Raw genomic sequence first — 12,944 nt, 5'->3', positions numbered from 1 at the left:
CAGGACATTTACCAACTGCTCTGTCAAAAAATCTCTCACGAGTTAGGGTCTTTGAGCCAGTAGTCTCCCCTCGAATTGCCCGGCTCTTGGCAACCGAGGTGGCTAGTTTCCCTGACCAGGTGCAGGAACAGAAACTGGAGAAGCTCCTTGCTTAAGGGTTTTGCACTCCCTAGCAATGTGTCCAACTCCCTTACACTTGAAACAGATGGGCTTCCCATCATCAGTGAACTGGAACTTTGATCTGGGAATCCCACGTTTAGGGGCCCTTTCTCCGGATGTAACACTCTCCCTAACCACACTGAGTAACTCCCCAATAGCCTTGCCCTGCTCAGAAACCACCTTAAGGATTTCATCTAGAGTTGCAGATGACCTATCTGGAGCTTCACGGGTACTCTGATCCCTTGCAACCGCACTGTCACTTAATATGGGCCTGCTCTTGGCAACTCTGGTGCCACTAGGTTTTTCTTCCATCGACCAAGCAATTGCTTCCTGACGTACATCAAAAAGCGTAGACTCTGGCTTTTCCCTCACCATCTTGCGAAGCTCCCTTCGCAGAGTGGAGTCTCTTACTCCCTCCACAAACTGGTCTCTAACTGCCATCTTTGTGTCTCGTACTGCATCAGGCCTTTGTTTAAGGGCTAAGCGGAGGATCTGGGACAGAGCGTGTGAGTACTCAAAGAAATCTTCACCTTCTAGCTGGAAACGGCTAAAAAAGGTTTGCAGTAACTGTGCTACACTGCGCCTCTCACCATAAGCTTCTCTGAGAAAACAAAATATTTCTTCGGGTTCAATTTGCTCTCCCCCAGTACATAACTTGATCTCTTCAAGTGCAGAACCCCTGAGGAGGGAAAAAATGAAGTCAACCTGATCATCATTACCCAAGCCTCTAGTTCTGATACCCCTCTGTACTTCATCAATAAACTCCTCTACAGAACGTCCATCTACGGTTGCATCCCCACTAAAGGGTTGAATAGGTCGCTCTCGCGGCAGATATACATATGACCTACTTGCCCCGTCACTCAAAGCAGTTATCCTGGCCATAGCCTGGTCATGTTTGTTACTCAGTTCTGACAATTTTGCCTGAAGCTCAGTGACAGGGTCCCTTGCGGTGGCCCCCGCCAAACCCTGGTCATCGTCACTGTTTGTGTCTGACATAATGAAATGTCTGTGTCCAGATTAGTCTTTGGTCAGGATGCAGAAATTGCCTTAGCAGTCTATTCAGCTAGGTGCCACTGATGTCCTCTTCTCCTCTGGAAAGAATCCTTCCCTCGATCGAAATCACCCTCTTCTGGAAAGACTGGCCACTGCTCCTCTGCACACCTCTGGTATGGCCTCAATCGTCCGATCCTTTCCAATCCCTCGCGTCGCAGGTGACCACCACTACAGTTATTTCTTGCACCGTAAAATAACCTACTTAAACGGAAACCCATAAAAAACAAAATCGCTGAGCTGCCACTTTTGCAGATACCCCACTCCTGGTACCAAATTGTGTAGCCTGGCTAAATTAACCAGCCCAGAACACAGATTATCTTTGGGGTTCTTTTAATCTGAATGATAAAGTAAGTGCTCAGAAGAAAATAACAAGGTTGTAAAAATAAAGAAATAAAATTGTTACAGACAGCTCCTATCCAGTAACAGCTTTGTGCTCTGGTAACCCACTGCTACTGCAGGTTATTTCCCCAACTTTATCAGCATCTGGAACTCAAGGACATCTAGCGTCATTTCGTGTCTGATATAAACCCAAACATAAATAAAACAAAACTTAGCAGTGCAAAAATAACTGTAGTGGCTTCTCCTGCATAGATACAGAGCCAAGATTAAACAGTTAACACGGTACATTTCCCTCTTACCCACAGAGATAGTATAATACAAGTGTGAACTCAAATACATACAGTGCATTAATCCAGCAGAAAACGGAATATGGATCCCTCTGAGACGAACGGCGAAGTTGGTGGCAGCTACTCCTGGTGCCTTAACTGTTGCACACTTTGCGTTCAAAACAGATCACGCAGCGAAAAAAGGCAATGCACACCCACATAACACCAATGCAAGCTAGCACTCGTGCATGTCTCCGTAGATCCCCATGATCCCTTCCGCTCTCAGAGGTACCCCAAAAGAAAAACAGTGCCATCCAGTGGCATGTCCCATAATATCGAACTTCCACCCGGCTACATATGCCTAAACTTAAAACCAAAAAAGTAAGAGTTGAGATGTCTTAAGTCTCCTGGGTGAAGGTTGGAGGCTTCAGTCCTCATAGAGATCTTTGATAGGTCTGGATGTAGAAAGACTTCTGAATTATTATTTTTAGTAACGCAGAACTGATCATGACTAGATGAGGTGATAACAGCACACTGAACCTACTAGCTGTTTAAAAAGGCAGTTTGCTGATGACATTTACTGATAACAACTGGCAACAATGAATAAATGAATAATGAAAACAGGTTAAATAAATTCTTCTATAGCATTTTTCTACTCAACTTGCCTCATTGACCCATTCATACAAGCACTCTCTCGACACCTAAGTGTTTTCAATCGACTTCTATTCACACTCAAAAGAATGCAACTGAAAGTAAGATTCCATCTTACTTTCCCTCTTTCTTTTCTCTCCCTGTGAAATACAGCAGCTGGACCTTTAGCTAGCAACACACTGTGCCACAAACTGTACACAAACTCTTACTCCTGTTATACTCATTCCTCTTCTGCACTCATTCTGGCCAATTTTAACCCCCGGGTATAAATGCTACAGATGACACTGTTGTGGAGTAGAAAGTACAGATATTTGTTTTAAAACGTAGGGAGTAAAAGTAAAAGTTGTCAGAAAAATAAATGCTTAAGTACAGATACCAAAAAATACAGTAACAGAGTACTTGTACTTCATTATTCCCACCTCTGCCACACACCCACACAAACCCTCATCCTAATAAGGTCACCTTTACAATCTTTCTCTTAGTATTTAGGTATAAACACAAAGCATAAATAAAAACCATTAAAAAAAAAAAGACAAAATGATCAGCACAGTGCTTTAGAAACATGAACAGGTAGAAACAGAGACACCTGACTAATCATCTGTTTCTCACCTGTTGACGTTCAGGGTCTGGCTGCTGGCCTGGGATCAGCATCACCCTGGGTTCTTGGCTAGCTTAGCATTAGCATGCTTTCTGCGCAGGTGCTTGCAAAAAGCTGAAGTTGTGTTAGCAGTATAAGAATAGTTGTCTCTGTCTTGGATGCAGTTTGCACTTTACCATCATTCTCTTATCCATTTGTGCAATAAAAATAAAAGTAATGTCAATATTTACAATGTAGACTGCACCACCATTTTCCTCCACAGCTGATTGTACATCAGCTGATTGTAGCACATGCGCAAGTGGAACCGACTGATAGGCAACCAGGCTAATGACCTCTGCATGAACTGGTTTCTTGAGTCCCATCCCAACCTAAGTGTACGTTATACAGGACTTGGTGTAATTTGCATTAAAGAACAGAAGTGTTTGTTAGAATGTCAGTCAACATCTCTGAGGTGACCAAATCTTTATGACTGATGATAAGAGTTGAACCTATGGCTATGACCCAGAGACCAAGTCTTCATAGTGAAGGCATCACTGTTAGACGCTCAGTTGGGATTCATGGGAATTTTCACTACATTTGTATCGTTGTTGTTGTTGTTTTTTCTTTTTTGGTCACTTGGGTCCTCTGGTCAGATTGTTGGAGTTCAAGTTTTAAGGTTGCTGTTATGACACAGTGAAGAAGCACAGTAATTGCAGCAGGAGGAGGCCAGCGGTATAATACTACTCCAGTTGTTTTATTTAAAACAGGTTCTTTGCTTTTTATAGGATGCATTCCTATCAGCCAAAAACATGTCTAAGATATTAAATATAGATGTTTCGTTAAAAAAAAAAAAAGCACGAGAATAGTGAAAAGCACTAAAACTGCATCAGAAGTGTACAACTGGATGTTTATTGTCACGGTCCGCTGTGACAGACCGTGTCGAGAGTGCGTGGAGGACTCAGGTGCAGACACGAGTGACACGGGAGTAAACTTTAAACAAAAGCGAGCCTTTTATTGTGGCTGGTAACGCAAGAGAAACAAACAAGAATAAGGGCAGCACAAAAGCAATAACTAAACAGAAACCTAAACTGGGAATGAACTAAGGTAAGGCTATGACTTAGAATACAACAGACCGGGCATGGAAACATGGAGGGTGGGAACACAGACGACGCGACACAGACTGTAAGAAACACAGAGACTAAATACACATGAGGGATGATCAGGGGAAGTGGCCACACATGGGAACGCAGCTGATATACATGAACTTAACGACAGGACAGGAGGAGTGAAACTGAATACACTGACAGTGAATGCAGGCCTTCAAAGTAAAACAGGAAACATGGGACATGAACCGGGGAGACGTAGTACAGGGGGAGGTGACAGACGCGACAGCATGAACTTGACAATACAAGACACACAGACATAAACACACGAAGGGCAAGGGAGGCTTGATACAAGGGTAACATAACTACCAAAGGACTGGACTACCTTAAAGAACCTAAACAATCAATAAACATCAAAATAGACTAAACACAAAACACTGGGTCGCACGACCCAGGACCATGACAGTTTATGACTACAGTATATTACCAAAGCACCCAAACTCATATTAAATTCCATTCATATCCTTAGCTTGCTACAGCTTGGTGTCCTGTGTTATTGTCTATATAGTCTGTTTTACACCAACAATAAAAGAGCACAACGACTTTGTGTTTAATTTAACCAAAAATGAGCTGATTAGGAGGAAATCAGCGGCAGTTCCAGTAACGAAAGTGCTTGATGTCACAGCTGGGTGTGAAGCATCTCTGAGGGATCAGTGTCAGCACAACACAGGGCTGCCACCTCTCTCGCTTCTCAACATTAACTAGCCTATAAATATAGATTCTCCATAATTTACCATCAGGTCTAAAAGACTCTCATTTCTTTTAGTCAATACTGACTAATGCATCTCATCAATAAAGTAGCATGTGTTCAATTTTTGCAGCATTTAAACTCCTGCTGTTAATAATCCTTTCTGGATCTTAGATCTACAGCCCTGCATTCTTAATGCTCCTGTTTTTACTTTTTTTTCTTACCCAATACCTGCGGTAGCACAAAAAAATGATCATCAGCTCTGAAAAATATATCGACACTCAATGATTGTGGATAAAAAAAACTTGGAAAAATGGCAGACTTGCACGCAAAAACAGCAATGATTGAAAAAAACTAAAAAAAATCTCTTGTCTTTTTAAGGATTTTTTTTTTTACATTTTGGAAAAATGAGTATTGTCTATCGGAGCCGATAGATTGCTGACATATGCAGAGAAACAGACAGCAGTTTTCCTCTGTGAAGGTTTTTCTTTTGTAAAATCATTGATAAAAAATCATTTGGAAATAGCTATGTATGTATGCTATGTGTACCTTGCCTCTCACCCTATGGTACCTGGGATAGACTCCAGCCTCCTGCAACCCTGAATTGGGTAAGTGGAGGAGAATGGATAGATGGATGATTATGTTAAGTTGTAATTGCTCTCATTTATGCCCTCTACGTGGTGCAGTTATTTTCTCCTTTCAAAAAACTTCCATCTGCAAAGATGGAGATAAAACTGCAACAACACAGAGTCAGTCTGCTACCAGTCTGCAGTCAATGTGTGGCTGAATGAGTTCATGTTGGTATTTGACATGCAGTTTGTTGCTCTTTTCTGCAAATCTGTTGTTTAAAAACACAGAAATTCACATAAACTACTTACAGTCAGAGTCCAGCCAGAACCTCATAAATTTGAAACAGAACTTCAGAAATTCCTCCACAAATATCGACGTAGTTGCTGCAGGATTTAACTGCGAAATGTCTAGCACAATGTATAACATCAGTGCAGACTGACTCACACTGATTGCAACATGTTGGCAGTCTGTCTATTTTTTTAAATTACATAAAAATCATCTGCAGACCTTCACCAATCAACAGGCCTAGTTGGGCTACGATTTCGCAAATGGATGCTGCAGCTACTTGCAATCGCAATTGACTTTTCCCAGTTGCGAGAGGCTGAAATGAAGAACACTAACTGCTGGGAGCTTGAAACTTACCATATAGACATAAGAGAGGTATGCATCTACAAATCTGATGCTTGGCAGGAATCTCAATGAAAACAAAATTACAGAAATATCAAAGTATTTCATATTAAACATTAAACACCGGTTTCTTTTAATTTCCCAATTTACAATTTTGAAAATTCTGTTGTGATTATGTATGAACACACACATTGTCCAAATCAATAATAGCTAATGATTTGTTGCGTTTTCTGATCCAACAGTTATCGTGGATGCTGTAATATCCTTGTGTAAAATGGCTCTAGATGACTATTTGTGCGAGAGAGGGGTAATGATAGCTTTGGCAAGCTAACACATCATTAACCAACAATAGATGGCTGATAGATGTTTTTTTTCTCTTTTTTTCCTGAGATTGTCACCATGACAATTGACTGTAACACAATACAGTACGTGTTTTTTTTTTTTTTCCTATTTTAAAGCCTGCATACACGCCCGGGTTTCTGTTTGCAGAAACAGATTGTTTTGCTTGGCTGCTGGCTCTGTGTGTTTCTTGGTGGTCTTGCCTGGATGCGTGGTGCTGCATGGTCATCTCCCCTCAGAGACATGATCAGAACGATGCTTCTCTCTAATGATGCTGGGCTGACTCACCTCCCAGTTGACAGACAGTGCTTTATTAGTTTCTTCAGGATAAACGTCTGCCTTTCCAGCCTTTCCAAAGCCACATCTCAGGGGTCACTGACACAACCGTTTCTTTATTTGGTTTATTTATAAACCCTGTCCCTGTGCCTCACTGAGCTTCACCACACACCTGGCTGTGCATGGCTGATCACATTGATCAAGTCAAACCTCTAATAAGAACGAGCACTAAACAACAACAGCAGCACCGGCAGCATACACCGAGCACTTCAAATCCAGCGTCTTATTTCTTTTTTTTATATGTCTGCACACAAAACGTCAATAATAGCTGTTTATTAAAAATGTCAGTGGCACATTTCTTGAGTGTTAGATGCCAGGCCACATTTTTGGCTAAAGCCAGACTGTCCCGCAGCTCTAGAAGAACTCGTCTGGAAGGAAGCTACAGGATTTCCTTTAACTTCCACTAAATTATGGGTCCAGGTAAAAACGTGTTGTAAAAACCAAAACCAAGGGGAAGGTGTGATTCTTTTATTTTAGCTGCATCCATTGTTTCCTGAAGTGCACAATAACACGCAGCAGGCTTCTGTCTGACTGTCCGAGCCAGAGGGGGAAGAAAAAACAGCAAAGGTGAAGTTTGGTGACATCAAAGAGCTACAAAATGATCAGAGACAGATGGGATAGGCAACAAAACACAGGCAGTTACTCATCTAAACACCACTGACTGCTCAAATGGAAACAAGATGCATAATACTGTTTGTGAAAATTTGGATTATGGAAGTTTCAGTAGATAAGTGAAAGTCACAGGCCATACTTATAATCCTAGACACAGCTGTCCACTGATTCTGCAACTTTATTACAGAGCTTCACATCTGATGCACCAGATGGTTTGTTCCACAGAAAACCTGTGATCGCGCAACTCTAACAAGGTAAGCTAAGTTTCAGCTTGGTTTATTTATACATCTTGTTCAGTTTATTTATAGCATAGTTTTTGGTGTCAGCAGGCAGCTGTTTTCTGAGTTAACGCTGTTAAGCAGCCTGCTCAGCACCAAAAAGAAGACAGACGCAGACACTACGGGTTAACATATTGGAGCACTGAGTAGCTAAAGTGCCTTATATTTCCCTTTGGAGCTAGTGGAGAGGAAAAACAACAGCAAAAATAAATAATTAATTCACGACTTACCAGCGGTGACAGTCTCTAACCTTAACTGTAACCCTTAAAATTTACATAAGGAAAAAAATAAAAGACAAACATATTTGATTCATTTAAAATCTAAAAACATAAACGCATATTCACCGCGGCGCATACACCAAACACACGATTTTTTCTTTTGGATGACCCCATTCAGTTCTAGCCACAGTCCCTTAAGGATTGTGTTCTCTAGTCGGCTGTCCTGGATTGGGAATCACATTAATCATCCCTAAAAATACACAAAGACATTACTCTTGCTGGTGTTCCTTCTGCTGGTGTGAAAAGTTATTTTTGTAATCAGCACAAATACACCCAACTCTGCGGACCTGATTTTTATGTATTTATTTTTTATTTTAAGTGAAGAATGAATATGAGCCCCCTTTTCTTTCTAACTTCATGTTTCAGCAGCTTCTTCCTTTGCCTGCGAGGACAGTTGCGTGCTGGAGAGAAGAGTTGTGCATTGAAATACATGAACTGTTCGCAGCTCGCACCAGAAACCTCTTTGTGCTGACTAGTTTGCACTAGGAACATTTCAATTGAGGCATTTGGGCTTAAATGAGCAATTAGATCAATAGCATCAGCAGAAGCAGCAGGAGGAGCAGGAACCCAGCATGGCTACTTACATATTTATTTAGGGCACATCCCCTTCATCTGTGCCTGTATTAACATGGACACTGTAAACCGGTGACAGGAACAGACGTATCTCGTTGCCGTCAAGGAGCAACACTTATGATACAGATTTTAAGCTGACACATAAAACAGCTTTTAACCAGTGATGCATCAAAACATTTATGGGGGGGTTTTCTGCCAATTTTGCCAACCTTCTGGTGTACATAGTGCAGCACTCAAAATCACAGCAGATGTGAATCCAGTTAATTCTGCAGTAGCACCAAAGTGGAGCTCCTATGATGTGATAAATCACAGGTTGGAAGCTGTTTTGTTGTCACTGCCCCCAAATGTACTCCCTTATATCTACTAAAACCCCGATGCTTTGTCCAGATGTACACCTCTCAGAACTGTGCTTAGTTTAAATGCCTGTGCATGCATGCTTGTGGAGATATTTTGGATGTACAGGAGTGTATGCAAGGCTAAATAAATGACTAAGATTATCTTCTGTGTTCAGTAATGTCTTAACTGCTGCATCATTTCCTTGGAAACACAGTTCATTGTCCTCTCACTCAGATCAGATCTGTTGCTGTGATATCACAGCTGCTACCGATTATGCTCTGTGACCATTTTGTCAAGGCACACTCGCACAATGAAATGCGATGAAATGAAACCTCTGATCAGCACTAATTAAATCAGGTTCCCTCTCCATTTAGCGTTCATCGAGTCCTACTGAATAGAGAACAACATCGCAGGCTTAGTCAGAGGACAGCACACAGCTAATGTGTTCCCAGCAGTGAAAAGATCATGACATTCAATTTTTATTAAAATGGACTGATTAAAGACACAGAGTTCTAACATAAACACAAACACTGACAAAGATATTGACATGTACACTCATGATTTTGGCCATGTTCTTCAAAACTCACACGAGGAGGAGGCACAACAGGCGAGAAGGTGATAAACATGACTCACTACATTGTGATACTGACACAATCGTGCCATGGAAAACATCCCAGCAGCATCCTGGGCGTCTCCAGCTCCAAGGGATGTGTGCCATTTGCAGTGTGGCTTAGAAGAAAAAGGAGATTGGGAATCCCCCAAAATAAGTGCGTCTTTGTTATGTTTAAAATTAGAATTTGATGAGTCATAAAGGATATAACGTGAAAAAAGCAGAACAGACAGAGATGCGTATGATATCGACGAGACCTTTATTTGAGAAGAATATCTTCATTTTACATTTCTCCTTCTCTCCTTTCGCTAGTTTTGATGTCAAAGCAGAGAAGAGGCTGATCCAACACTTGCCCTGTCTTACCCTGCAGACCGAGGCAGTACTCCACACTGAGCACACAGGAAGTCTTTATCTGGACAGTTGCACCTCTGAAAGCCTTCCAAACCAAGATACAATTCCGTCATCCTACCACACAAGATATTGTTCTCAAAATGTGCCAGCTGGAGTGCCGTCTTTGAGTTCGCAGCCAAACTAAACTGAATCCACTTTACACAAAGGCTGTGAGCGCCTGGAGCAATAAAAAGGGCTTACACCGGTTCATCCTCCAGCTGCTCAAAGACTGAGTCATTAAAACAAATATAAACCTACAGAGATCAATATTTTTATTGACATTGAATCAAATAGAGTTCACTCAGTTTAGTTTTATTAACACAGTGCAAACTGACAACAACCGTCACTTCAACTTATTCATAATGTAAGTTACGTACCCTACAATATTAGAGAAAACCCTGATCCCCTATGGGCAGCACGTGGTGACAGTGGGAAGAAAAAACTCCTTGTAAACAGGAAGAAACCTCTGGCAGAACCAGGCACATGAAGAGGCAGGCATCAAAACAGAGAATATAGAGTGACAAGGATGAAACAGAAGCTATGGGTGAGACAAATGACTATATATCATCATATATTATTTACATGCAGACAGGTGAACTGTCACTGAACAAGGAAAAAGCAGTGATTGGTGAAGCTTTACTATTTCATGAAAAACATTTAGCTCATTTTGATGATTTTGAATTTGATGGCAGCAGTGCACATAATAAATGAAAGTTGGGAAGGGGGCAACAAAAGGCTGGAAAAGTAAGTGGTACTAAATAGAAACAGCTGGAGGAGCATTTTGCAACTCGTTAGGTTAATTAGCAACAGGTCGGTAGCATGATTGAATAGAAAAGGAGAGGCAGAGTAGAGATGAGTACAAATTGTGGAACAATTTCAGAATAAGGAGCCTCAACATAAAATTGGGAAGACTTTGAAAATCTCCTCATCCAGTACATAAAATCATTTAAAGATTTAGAGAATCTAGAGAAATCTTCCTGTGCACCAGTGAATCACTGGTCTAACTGAGCTCAAGATATCTGAATATGCTTTCTTTACATCGCATCGCTGCACGATAATTGTACACTTTCTGATCCTCTGAAAAAGGAGTCAAAGCCCTCGATTGACAAGTGTGCTTCACTTAGTTTAACATTACAGATCATACATTCAATTGATTTAGGCCAACTTAAGATTTAAGCAGGGAGCATTGAAAATGGTTAACTATTAATTGCATTTTATGCTTTTGAAGTCCTTGTAGGTGGAATTTGGAAAGACACAGTAAATGGTGATATTCTGGTTTCACTGAATCCCAGGCTGCTGCGTCTGCTTAGAGAGGTGATCTCCCTCTGGGATGTGGAGTGCTGTGAGGCAAAGATAACTGGTTCTTATCTCGATCTGCTCAGTCAGGTATGAGAGCTCCTGGCCCAGGGGAACACTAGCAATGGGTCTCACGAGCACAGTGGGAACCAGAATGCAGATGAATTTTCCTTACCTTTAAGAGAGAGTCGAGCATTATATTTATATTGAGTATCGTCAGTCTTTCTTACAAGCAGGCTGGCAGCCAGATCACCCTGGTGGCGTATTATAGTCATGCCTGTTTTGAATTGAAATCAGACAGGAAAACTGATTATTACCTGCACAGTTGTGATTCAAGCAGAGAGAGCCTCACTCACTGTGCCTCCTCTGATACAAGTTCTGCCTAGTCTGTGTGAGTAAACAGCAGGACACAAACACGGGCAGCTCAGCCAAGTGTGTCAGCTAAATCAGTCGGATTCAGAAAGTGAGAGATGCACAGGTGGCACTATGCTTTCAGCACAGTTATGCTGATCTAATACTTTAACAAGACTTCTTGTTTGCAGGGTTACGTAGTCATTTATATATATATATATATATAACTATCATGAAGGTGAACTTACCTTTACGATACCGCCATACATTGTTCTTGGTACAGAAGGAGTTAAGCTGAATGTAATAACTACAGTTCACACGACTGTGTTCAGCTAAATCTGGTTAGTCAGGGTGGGTCCAGATCAGATGGAGATCTGGCAAATCAGAAAAATGTGAGCGTAGTAAAGCTAAATCTATATGCTTTATGCTTTTGAGCTGGTACACATGCAAGAGAATGACACAACACTTTAGAAACAATACCAATTAAGCAATCACAAAAATCTAGATAAAATCACCCTTAAAAATAGTAGAAAACTACATTTTGTATTTAACTTGAGAACATAGCTTGACAAGTCGATTTCCCATTAGGTAGATGATTTAAAAAACAACAACAACTGTAAAATGATAGGATGAATGATAATAATGAGTATAGAATATTGAATATATCATATTATATAGAATTATAGATTGGTAGCATCATGATAGAAAATGATCCGCATGAAAAATAACACCTAGCTTAAAAAAACTTCACTGTTGTCTGTTAAACGGTCGACTAGCCTGCCAGATAAAGATTTATTGTGCACCATTAACAGCTATATCAAGTAGAGTATGACAAAAACACCATGATGTCCTATTGCATCCAGTAGCACTTTGCAGTTTACAAGCCAGCATGCTTGTCTGGCTATTCTGACATTCATGTGCAAAACCTGTGCATGTAGTGTTTATTTTTTTTAGTAGGTAACATGCTCCCTCATCATGTCTGCTTGTTTGCGACAGGCTAATTTGTGCTCCTCTTGGTAGATTGCGTTAGTCATTAATGAAATCAACTGGTCGCATCTGTTCTTCCAAATTACAGTATTGTTAGTAGATCACCTGCAGAACTTTCCTCTCTCATTTGTACATTTTTTTGTAATCGTGGCATCACCTTCTCAGACATTTTCAAATTAGAGTATCTGTTTGCCAAACTTTCTAAGGAGTTTTAAAGTATTACATCTGACAGTTTTCATTGTCTTACAGCTCCTTTTTTTTTCACAGCACCCAGCAATAATTACTGACTTGTGTTTGTCCTCATATACTGCCAGGTCATATATTGCCAGCTCATCCCACCTTCTAGCACAGCTGATTAAACCCAGCTGCAACAAGCTTGTGCCATCTTAGACTTGCCAGATTCTTGTAGCAGAACTAAAAGGACAGTTAGCTATTTAAAAATGAAACTCAATTAGCCTTTTATTG

This window comes from Copadichromis virginalis, linkage group LG7 (genome assembly GCF_057382275.1).
Source record: "Copadichromis virginalis isolate Kocher_CV1m ecotype Utaka linkage group LG7, C_Virginalis_male_GT1.1, whole genome shotgun sequence".
Taxonomy (NCBI): Eukaryota; Metazoa; Chordata; class Actinopteri; order Cichliformes; family Cichlidae; genus Copadichromis; species Copadichromis virginalis.
This window is presented reverse-complemented; position numbering follows the sequence as displayed.